The sequence below is a fragment of the Solanum dulcamara genome, chromosome 9 (assembly GCF_947179165.1).
Source record: "Solanum dulcamara chromosome 9, daSolDulc1.2, whole genome shotgun sequence".
NCBI classification, from domain to species: Eukaryota; Viridiplantae; Streptophyta; class Magnoliopsida; order Solanales; family Solanaceae; genus Solanum; species Solanum dulcamara.
Window position 1 is genome coordinate 64,832,442 of NC_077245.1, and position 13,022 is coordinate 64,845,463.

Genomic DNA, 13,022 nt, shown 5'->3' on the forward strand with positions numbered 1-13,022 from the left:
TTTAGGTGTTTCCTTGTCTTTTTTACACCACTTAGCATCCTTAGCCATTGCTCCTAGGTGACTTAAAACTTAGTATGCCTCTTGTTTGATTTGGTTGGTTGCGATTGAAATATTGGGCCCGAGGCCGTACTTTTGTTGCGTTGGGGCTCCAGGTTAGTAATTTGGTGCATTGGTTGGAATTTTTCCTCCGAATTTGAGTGATACATGACTATGTGACATGTTTTCTGCCTTGTTTCCACACCGATGATTAAAACTAAAAAATTTCCTTATAAATAGATTAATTGATGAAATGACTGATTTTGGTAAATGAACAGGCATAAAGATTGGGAGACACTGGTAATCTCATTGCTTATGGAATTTCATGCTTTTGATGAGCTCGAGGAATCATTTTGGGTGGCCCGTGTTATTGACTATAGGCTACATTGTTATATTCTCTATTAATAAGCTCAAGGTGTGAATTTTGGGCGGCTTGTTGATATCTTTTCGAGTTAGTTCTTCAATATTGATAAGCTCGAAGGCTATTTCGGGTGACCATGACATTCTCCAGGTTATTTATTTCATTATTATTGTACTCTTTTGGTGGTTATTCCTGTATATTGTGATTGTGTCGATTATTGTGGTTACTTATTTGCTGGTGAGTTGCCTTAGTTATTGTATATTCTTCCCATACCTTGATGCACCCATAATTATAGTCTATGACTCATTTATGTTATTATTAATATCATCGTGTTGCTTATTAAATAATTATTCTTTCTGAGTTTGGTCGGCCTATGGTTTCTACTGGTACCCCTATTTGATACTCATACTGTACTTCTGTATCTTTTTGATGCAGATCCCAGTTGGAGCCATCCTCAATGCGCGCACGATCATCCGTCGCTACGGTAGATTCGGATACTGGTGAGCTTCCAGCGTTTAGAGACTTGCTTCTTTCCTTGTTTTGTACTGACTATACTTGTATTTTTCGACAGTCAACTCTCTCTCTCTCTCTATCTATCTATCTATCTATCTATCTATCTATCTATATATATATATATATATATATATATATATTGTCAGCTTTTGAACTTAGTATCTCCTGTATAGGTGACACTAGGTCCAAAAATTAGTCTAGCGTTAGTTCGTCATTTTTGGTCACTTTCAGACCTTTTTGTATATTTTGTATCGTATTTACATATCTATACCTTGGCCCGATCTTTTTGGTTATATTATTCTTGCTTCCGTCTACTTTTGTTTTTCCTCTAATTATTTAAATTGATTTTTGACTTCCGTTTTTGGGTTGGTCTGGCTTGCTTACTCGGTGGATTTTAGTAGGCGCTATCATGGCTCGAGTTCGAATCGTGACATATATAGTTTAGCAAAAAGAAGGTGTTTCTTTGAGATTGGTCCAAGAATAAAAATTGAAGGATTTTTTACAAGCATCGTATGTTAGAATGTGATTGGATGATTTGCTTTACAGAGATTTTAATTGTTATGTGGAAGGGTGAGTTGCTTTTTTCAGGTTGCCATGGATTCATTACTCTCCCTAGTCTATTGTTTGAATTTAAATTCTTTTCATATGAGTGGTGTGAATTTTGGCTTTAATTAATGCAACTGGTTTTCTTGTTGTTTAGTTGGTTAAGTGTTGGTTTGAGTAATGGTTTTCTCATCGGATTTTAGTGTGAGTTTCTCTCACGGTTGTTTAAATCGTGACATATATTTCATTATAATGTAAGAAATTAAAGAGGGAGTGGTAAGAAATTTTCATAAATTTTGCTCCGGATCTTTGATCTCCAAGGTTTGATTAATGAATCCTTACTTTCTAAGCTTATGATTTAGCCAAAGATGTTGAATCTTTCATCTTATCTCAAATATATTTAGAGAAATTTTTAGAATAACATTCAGATTTACGCTTAGCCCAATGTAGTGTTATCATGTTAAAGCAACAGGATGACATACGAGAAAGTGTCTCAGTGTCATGCTATCACACTAAATCAACGTTTGTGCAAGAAAAAGTTTCAAGTGAAGTGACTTTGAACCTATACAACACGAGTGTGCTAGTGGGTTGATCAACTTTGACCTTATATTCTCTCTGTTATCACTCTCTAGTAGTGTTATTACATCAATTCACTGCATTTCTAGATTAATGTTATTCTTTCTCTTTTTGACTTGTCTGCACTTGCTTTAATTTCATTTAGATCACTTTTCATGTCCCCACATGTGAGCTTAGATATTGCTTCTTTTTTATCTTGGTGAACCCACCTTGAAATTGTGGATCACGTGTTGTATTTTATTTTTTTTCTCCATAACTTTATTGATTTATATGTTGTGTCATTTAAGCTTCATAGATAAACTTGTAATATTTTGGAATTATGAACTTTATGGCTTTACGAATGATTAATTCATTTCATGTTTTAAATTATGAATTGACTTGCTTCATTTTATAAAATATCTATTTTTCGCTCATTTAAATTTTTCATTTGATTAAATAAATCATGGTACACGAGCGCAAATGAGATAGTTTTCATACTAAATCAATTAGCTCAGTGCAAGTGGAAGTCATTCTATATTCCACTATATCACAACTCATTTTGGAAGATGACATATAATTCTTCTGTAGGTGAAGTATTTTTATCTTTCTACTGTATAAAACTAATAAGACTTATATTTCCTTTTATATTCCTCTTTTTCTTTTTCATTTCTTTTGGAAAATACTATTTAATGTTGTTCTTTTATAGATGTGGGTTTGGGAGGATGGTATAAATGTGATGTATGATAAATTGATGGTATTGAGATGGAGATTAAATTAACGAAAGTAAAAATAAATAAAAAGGTGAAATGGAGGTGCTTAAGTGGTTCTAAGATAAAGAGAGGAAGAAAATTCGTTACGATCCTGATCCAGTGTAAGTAGCACCTACACTAACCCTCTAGTGAAAGAATCATAACTAACCCAACAACAACTTTCAATAATCCCAAAATTATGCATTTTAATAAGTGGACACAGTTTAAAAGCGTTTAAATGCTGAGTTCCCATAAATTCAGATAAATTTGTCAAAACATGTGAAAATAAAATCCTTAAAATCTGAAAGTCATTATACCAAAAATCTATAAAAGTCTAAAATATGGGGATGCAACCCCATAAATAATAACTAAACTAAAGAGTCTAAGATTATCCGAGTTCGAAAAGAAAACACTAAGAACCAAGAAGAATCCATGGCAGCCTAAAAGAATTGGTTCACCCTTGAATTGGATCGATCAAGTAATTCTCAACTGAGGTCTCTTGACAGCCACCTGAATATGCGATGTACTTAACAAAGAAAGAGCAAGTGCAATATCACTATATAACCACAGTGTACTAGTATGATTACACGGCTAGTTCTAGTAATTGATATATGAATAAGAAACCACAACTTAGTAAAGTAGATCATACACAATCACATCATAATTAAACACACTGGACTCCCCGTCCTTACATTTGAATTAATATACACAATAAATATGATCAATCACATGACAACAACCAAATACAGTCCTCTCATGAAACCCATACCCAAACTGTTAGTGTACCAGAGTGGTATCTATTCTCATAGTCAATGTACCAGTGTGGTACCCATTTCAATTATACCAACATGATATCCAATCCAAATATACCGGCGTGGTACCCCATCTAAATGTACCGGCATGGTACCCAATTCAAATATACTGGCATGATACTCGATCCAAATGTACTGGCGTGGTATCCGATCCAACAAGAAATCATATATCACAATCATAACCACAATGATTAACAATCACACTTGTACAACCAAGTAAACACATTTATTGCATGTAATTTGATCACAAATATCATTTCAATTCATGTTCTTTTCTTTTCCCTATTCATGTATCATGCATGTAATACTAACGAAGTAGTTAACATGCACATAAACACAAATGGAAAGAACCAATCATCACCTACCTTGAATTAAGCCTAAATGTTCTAAAGAATCTGAGTTTTCCCTTTCTAGAGTATCTTGACTTGTTCTTGGTCTAAAACAAACGAAGAATACAAGAAACCAATGAAAATAATGATCTAAATTATCCGGAATATAGTCAAGTCCTAACCCTTGGCCAATTTCATGATCTTACCACCTAACTAGGACTTTTTCTACCATTAATTTCAAGTCAAGAACTCTCCCCTTAGTAATTCTCATGGATTCTAAGTTTTAATAATCAAAATACAATTTAGAAGAGTAGCGAACTTACCTTTAGCTCAGGAATTGATGAAAACTTGAAGGAAATAGCTCTAATTCGCTCCTTGCTCTCCACAGAATGAAATTGCAGAAATAATAATATTTTGGGACTTTTTCCTATTAAGTCCGCAATCAGCCATTATAACGACCCCCATCCCGCTATAGCAGCCCAGCCGTAGCGGGATTTTGCCCTTTAGGGTAGCTTGCACGAAAATAGAGCGTTAAAATTCTTTCTCCAAACCCCCATTTTGTAACACAACCTCAAACATTGGCGTTCTAAAATAACTCTTTCATGCCGAATTTGATTTCGGGAGTTCTACTCACCGAAATTCACTTCCGAAAGGCCCTACGGATTCCTTAACATCTTAGCTATCATAAAACCAAATCCAAGATTGGACATTAACCCTAATATGTTCCTGAATTGCCCTATATCTTACATCACTCAGATTTCATCTAAGACTAGCCTAGCCCAAAATTTCTAAGTTACTACTTAAAAGTCTTTCTTGCCCAAATCTTTTACTATTGGCTTTCCCATAATGATCGAAACATATTATATAGATACCAATTTATTCATCGCTTTTTTCCGAGTGATTAAATAAGAAAAGTGGTCTAAGTCAAGAATAAAGTAGCACCTGAATACTCAAATAAGTGAGGGTTCTTGTCCCACATGTCCTTTTCGGTTTTCCGAGTGTTTTCCTCAATCGGACAATGTTTTTATTGTATATTTACCAACTTTACCTCTTTAGTTCTCAACTTCTGAACATCATGATCAAGGATTGCAACCGGTTCCTCCTCATATTGAAGATCATTGTTTGACAAGATTGAATTCCACTTAATAATGTAGTATCCATCCTTATGGTACATTTTCAACATAGATACATAAAATAAGAGATGAACCCCAAACAAGATAAGTGGTAGAGCCGACCTATAAACCACTGGCCCCACACAATCAAGAATTTCAAATGGACTGATATAGAAAGGGCTAAGCATTCCCTTCTTGTCGAACCTCATAACTCTTTTTATGGGTGACACCTTCAAGAGGACTTGCTCACCAACTTGAAATGCCATATCTCTTATCTTATGGTCTGCATACTCCTTCTATCTGCTCTAGGCTGCTAAAAGCTTGGCTTGATTACCCCTTACTTTTTGCTAAGCTTCTCTTACCAAGTCAACTTTAAAAGGTTTCATATCCCCAGCCTCTAACTACCCTATGGGTGATCTACACCCCCTCCCACAAAATGCTTCAAATTATGTCATATCAATATTAGAGTGACAGCTACTATTGTAAGAGAACTCGCACAAAGGTAAGAATCGATCCCAATAGCTCCAAAATCAATCACGCATGCTCTCAATATGTCCTTTAACACTTGGATTGTTCTATCCGACTGAACATCAATCTGAGGGTGGAAAGTTATATTAAAAGTAAGTTGAGTGTCGAACTCCTCCTACAACTTACCCCAAAATTTTGAAGTAAATTGAGTACCACGGTTAGAGATGATAGAAAGGGGAACCTCGTGCAACCTTACTATCTCTTTGATATAAATCTTCGTCGACTCTTAAGCATTATAATCCACTTTGACTAGAATGAAGTGGGCTAATTTAGTCAACGTATCAACAAAAACCTAGATTGAGTCATACTTCCCAACGTCTTAGGAAGACCTACCACAAAATCCATGGATTTCCTCTCCAACTTCCATTCAGGAATGGGCATCCTCTGAAGCATACCTGCAGGCCTTTAGTGCTCATTCATCCCAGGACACCAATAAAGTTGCCTCAAATCACGATTCATTTTGGTCACACCAGGATGAATAGAATACCGGAAATCATGAGACTCTGTCAGCATCCTTTGGATCGAATCACCAACCTAAAGATCATAAATCCTTCCCTTAAAATTGAGCACTCCCTACATCGAGAGTGGTATGAGCCTCACCAAACACCACCTTAATTCTGAGCTTGTTCAAATCCTTATATTCGAGTTGCTTTATTTTGATTTCGTCAATAAAAGTGGTTCTCAATATTAGCTAACACCCCACCCTTCTCTGAAATACCCAACTGCATGAATTTGGACTCCAAGGTCTAGATCTCTCTGGATAAAGGTTTCTTGGACACCCCCAAGCAAGCTAAACTACCCATGGTAACTGTCTTCCAACTCAATGCATCTGCCACCACATTGGCCTTACCCGAATAGTATTGAATAGTCACATAATAATAATCTTTGAGAAACTATATCCACCTTATCTACCTCAGATTCAAATATATCTGGGTACTGTAGACTGAAATATTCTGTGAACACCTCACACTTAACACCATAAAGATAGTGCTACCAGATTTTGAGAGCAAACACTAACGCTGCCAACTCTAAATCATGAGTTGGATAGTTCCTCTCATGAATATTCAACTTCCTTGAGGCATAGGCTATGACATTTTTGTCCTGCATCAAAATAACACCCAAGCCTGAATATGAAGCATCACAATAAATAATAAAATCATTAACTTCAACTAGTAATGTAAGGATAGGCGTTGTAGTCAGAAGAGTCTTGAGCTTTTAAAGTTTTTCCTCACATTTATCAAACCACTCAAAAGGTACCTTCTTCCGAGTAAGCCTCATTAGATACATAGCAATAGCAGTAAAGTTCTTTACAAGCCAATGATAGTAGCTATTCAACCCCACAAAACTCTTAACCTAAGTCACGAAACTAGACCGGACCCAATTCTTAACTGTGTCAAACTTTTAGAGATCTATCATCATCCTTTCTTGAAATCAAATGCCCTAAGAAGGAAAGATCAACCGACGACTACCAGAATTTACACTTGGAAAATTTTGCATATAATTTTTGTTTCCTCGGGATACCTTGAACAACACAAAGATGATGTGCATGTGTTTCCTTACTTTTCGAGTAGACCAGGATGTCATCAATAAATACAATCACGAAGGAATCCAAAAATGGTTTAAGCACCCCATTTATCAAACTCATTAAGGTTGTAGGTGCACTAGTCAACCCAAATGACATTACCAAGAACTCATAGTACCCATACCTAGTTCTAAACACCGATTTAGGTACATCTTTAGACCTAATCTTTAATTGATGATATTCTGACCTTAACTCAATATTAGAAAAGACTGAAACACCCTATAATTGGTCAAAAAGATCATCTATATGCGGCAAAGGATACTTATGCCGAATGGTGACCTTATTCAACTATCGGTAATTTATACACATTCTTAGGCTAACATCTTTCTTCTTCACAAACAAAACTGGAACACCCTAAGAAAAAGCACTAGGGCGAATAAAGCCTTTATTAAGAAGTTCCTGGATTTGAATCTTAAGCTCCCTCAACTCTGTCGGAGCCATGCGATAGGGAGGAATAGATATTGGGCGAGTGCCTGACTCGAGGTAAATACAAAAATTTATATCACTATCCGGAGGCATGCCGAGAAAATTGGTAGAAAACACTTCTTGAAATTATGAAACCACTGGGATTGACTTTATAGAAGGTGAATTAGTGCTAACATCCCAAAGGTGTGCCAAATAAGATAAACAACCCTGCCCCACTAGCATTTTAGCCCAAATGAAAGATATAATTTTGGTTGACTTAGGCATGTACACTCTTTTCCACTCTAACTTTTACCTATTCGGGATCTTTAGAGCCACAGTCTTAGTATTACAGTTAAGCACAACATAATAGGGAAATAAATAAGTCTCACCTAAGATCACATCAAAATCAATCATATCCAATATAACCAAATCTACCCAAGTCTAAAAACCATAAACAAGACAGAACAAGTGGGGTGAATATGAGTGATATGACAAACTCTCCAACTGTGATAGACACATGGATGGAGGCCTCAAGAATATCACAGACCAAGTAAAATCCCAAAGCAAATTAAACTAACACATAAGAATAAGTAGAGATGGAATCAAACAAGACAGTAGTCATCCAGTCACAGGCTCTCTGGCCATCCTAAGTCACATTCTGTTGTGGAACACCTGAATAACCACTCGTAAAAGTGGGTATGGATGACTTAATTGGTCAGGCTGCAAATGCCTACTGACCTGAACCCCTAGAGTAATAACCATTATAGTTGCCTGCATTCCTAGGCTTCACAGCCAAAGTCTTGGCTTGCCCGTCTCGTCGAACTCTTTCCACTTTCTTAACAAAGTCAATCAACTCATTGAAGTGCCTACTTACAGAGGTCATGTGCATAGAAAAAACTTGCAATACAGAAGTCAAACATTTAACGAACAAATAAATCCTCTCTTTCTCAATATTCTGCGTAGCATAACAGGACTGAGCATGAAACTTAGCCTCATATGCGGTTATAATCATGCTACCTTGCTTGAGATCCATGAACTTATCCTTTTTATGATCCCTTCAAGTTCAGGGCACATATTTTTCTGAGAACAAAACATGGAACTCAGTTTAAGTGAGTGGAGGCAAGACTGATGATCAACATTCTACAAAATCCCTCTACTACTGTTTTGCCTTATCTTAAAGCTGGAAGGTCACAAACTCAACCCCATATTGGTGCATAATACCCAACTTATGAAGTTTATCATACATTCCAAGATGAATGTGTATGCATCCTTATTCTCAGAACCATGGAACTCAGAAGGTTTAATTTTAAGAACCTTGTCAACATTTTGTTCTTCATTCCAATCATCACAGGACCCAACAAAAGGCGGAAAAAATGCATCGGTGCCTAAAGCTCCTTCTATTCTAGAGGTTGTAGCAGCAAAATGCTAAGTACTCGAAAGTTGAGGAGTAGAAGCAATGGGTGTGGCTCCAGTGCCTGCTAACTCACTCAAAAATGACAAGACTTGCTGAACTACCACAGTAGACAAGGGAGGAATACCTGCACCCCCAGCCTGAGTGGTCATCTCTGGTTCAGCCTCCTCCTAAATATCAACCTCAACCTCTTCCTCAACATGGTCTTGTGGTGGGGGAGGGGTCACTTTCCTTGGTACCGCTCTTCTTTTGCCCTTTTCCCTACCTCAACCTCATCATCTACCTCTATTGTATCACCATGCTTTCGGCTCGACTACTGGATACATCGTGGGAGCTACTATCCTGGCGCCATTACGTCTCATGTCAATCATCTGCGGACAGAAGAGTGAAGGAGTTATATACCAATTTGGATTGCCAAATACCAATTGGAATCAAGTCATAGCACGAAAGAGGGGAAAAAAGTGAGAGTTTTCCTAAAGTCATGTAGCTTCTCAAAGAAAAGTACAGACGTCTTTGAACCATTTTGGTATAATATGATCAACGAACCTAGGACTTTGGTACAAACTTTGACACGACCCTGATTCGTCATGAGTGGTATCCACACTAACCCCCCGGTTGGGAAAACCAACACTAACCCAAAAACAACATTTCAATAACCCCCAAAATCATACATTTTAATAAGTGGAAACAATTTAAAAGAGTTTAAAATCTTAGTTCCTATAAACTCAGATAAGTTTGTCAAAATATGTGGAAAATAAATTCCCTATAATTTGAAAGCCATTGTACCAAAACTCTATCGAAAGTTTAAAATATGGGGATGCAACCGCAAAAACCATAACATAAACTAAAGAGTCTAAGATAGTCCGAGTACGAAAAGATAGGACTAAGAACTAACAAGAATTTATGGCAGCCTAAAATAACTGTCTCACTCTTGAATTCAATCGATCACGTATCTCTCAACTGAGGTCTCTAGACAGCCGCCTAAATATGTCATGTACTTAACAAAGAAAGAACAAGTGCGGGGTACATAACCATAGTGTACCGGTAGGATCACACGATAGTTCCAGTAAATGATATATGAACAAGAAACCACAACTTAGTAAAGCAGATAATACACAATCACAACAAATTTAAACACACCAAACTCGTAGCCCTTACGTTTGAAGTAATATACACAATGAGCATGATCAATCACATAACAATAACCAAATACAGTCCTCTCATGGAACCCATACCCAAACTGTTAGTGTACCGCGTGATACCCATTTTCATAGTCAGTGTACCAGCGTGGTACCATTCCAATTGTACCGACATGGTACCCGATTCAAATATACCGATGTGGTATCGATCCAAATATATTTGTATAGCACCCAATTTAAATGTACTGATGTGGTACCCGATCCAAATGTACCAACATGGTATCCTATCCAACAGAAAATCATATATCACAATTACAACTATAATGAATAAAAATCACACTTGTACAACCAAGTAAACACATCTATTGTGTGTTATTTGATCACAAATATAATTTCAATTCATGTTCTTTTCTTTTCCCTATTCATGTATCATGAATGCAATACTAACAAAGTAGTTAACAAGCATATATAACACAAACGAGAAAAACACAACCATCAACTACCTCGAATCAAGCCTGAATGTTTTATAGAACTTGAGTTTTCCCTTTCAGAAGTGTTTTGGCTTATTCTTGATCTAAAACAAATAAATAATACAAGGAATTAACGCACAATGACCTAAATTATTTGGATTATACTCAAATCCTAACCTTTGGTCAATTTCATGATCTTACCATCATACTGGGATTTTTTTCACCATTAATTTCAGGTCAAGAATCAAAATACAATCTATAAGAGTAATTAATTTATCTTTAGCTCAAGAATTGATGGAAAATTGAAGAAAATGGCCCTAAGACGCTCCTTGATCTCCAAAGAATGAATTTGCAATAATAATAATGTTATAGATATTTTTCCTATTAAGTCCTTGATCGGCCCACTATAGCGGTCCCCATCCCGCTATAGCGGTCTCGCCCTAGCGGGGATTTCACCCGCTATGTAACTTGCACAGAAACTGAACCTCAAAATTCTTCCTCAAGCCTTTATTTCGCTACATAACCTCAATCATTGACGTTCTAAAATAATCCTTTCATGCCAAATTCAATTTTGGGAGTTTTACTCACTCGAATTCACTTTCGAAAGGCTCTACGGGATTTCTTAACGTCGTAGCTTTCATAAAATCAAATCCAAACTTGGAAATTGACCACAATCCCTTTTTGGATCGCCCTAAACCTCACCTCACTAAAATTTTGCCTAAGACTGCCTAGCTCAAAATTTCTAAGTTACTACACAAAAGTCTTTCTGGCCCAAATCTTTCACTATTGGATTTTCCATAACGATCGAAACAGGCCGTTACAAAATTAAAGGAATTTGACGAAAGGAAAAATATTTCACCAAAAAAAGTCGTCAGTGTTCATATTCTTCGTATGAAAAGTAAAATAAAAACAACAGCAACATATCTAGTGGAATCTCACAAGTAAGGTTTGGAGAGGGTGTTGTGAACGTTGTCTTACCACTACCTTATGAAGGTAGAGAAATTATTTTTGATTAACCATCGGTTCAAGTAAAGCATATCAAAATCAAGTATATCGGGGTAAGGCATAAGGACCCCCTAAATTATGACCGAAATTTCAGCGACACACTTTAACTTAACTAGGGTTCTATTATAACCCCTTCCCCCACCCCCAACTCATTTTTTCTATATTTTTGTGTTGATGAAGCACCTTCAATTAGGTAAAGTTGGTTGGTTTGTATAACACACGCCGCCACGTGTGTGGTTTTTTTTTAAGTGTGTCGCTGGTACTTGAGCGACGTGCCCTATTGTATTTATTTTTTATTATTGTTTAAAATACTTGCCTTTTGAACTCAAAATCACGTGAAAATTTTGAAAGATCTTTAAAATAGGTAAAAAGAATCACATGAATTTTTTTCTTTTTTGAATCTGTAAAAATATTTAAAGACTAATAGCCTAGTTGGATTGACTTATTTTTAAGCAGCTTATAAGTTGAAAACTGCTTATAAGTTAAAAAAAAAAAGTAGGTGTAGGCCAACTTTTTTTTTTGACTTATAAACTATTTTCAACTTATAAACTGCTTAAAATAAGTTCATCCAAATAAATCCAACTATTTATTGGGCTTATTTTAAGCACAAAATGACTTTAAGTGGCCAGTCAAACACTCAAAAAAAGCTGAAAACAGCTTATAAGCCAATCCAAACGGCCTCTAAAATGCTTTCTCTAAATAGGTAAAAGGATCAAAAAACTTCTAAAAAGGTAAAATAATAAAAATACTTTTAAAAAAGTAAGAAATTTTCTGATTCACGTGAAAATATTTTACTAATAGATTTTTTTTAAAGAATCTAGATTTTCACTTGAAAAACTAAGTTTTATTGGAAACAAGCTCACATCTTTTGAATTTGAATTCATGTGAAAAAACTAACAAACTCTATTGAGAACAAGCTCACAACTTTTGAGTTCACACGAAAAAACCACAATAAACTAACAAGCTTTATTAGGAACAAGCTAACAACATCTGAATTCGAGTTCACGTGAAAATATTTTACTAATAGACAATTTTTTTTATTTTTTTTTGGTTTTCACATGAAAAAACTAACAAATTTTATTGGGAACAAGCTCACAACTTTTGAATTCGAATTCACGTGCAAAAAATAGCAAGCTTTATTTGGGAACAAGCTCACAACTTCTAGATTCAAGTTCATGCGAAAAAACTAACAAGCTTTATTGGAAACAAGCTCACAACTTTTGAATTCGAATTCACGTGAACATTTTTACTAATAGACAAGCTTTTTTTAAAAAAAGAATCTAGGTTTTCACGTGAAAAAATTAACAAGTTTTATTGAGAACAAGCTCACAACTTCTGAATTCGAATTCATGTGCAAAAACTAACAAGCTTTATTCGGAATAAGCTCACAACTTTTGATCGAATTCATGTGAAAAAACTAACAAGCTTTATTGGAATAAGTTCACAACTTCTGAATTCGAATCCACATGAAA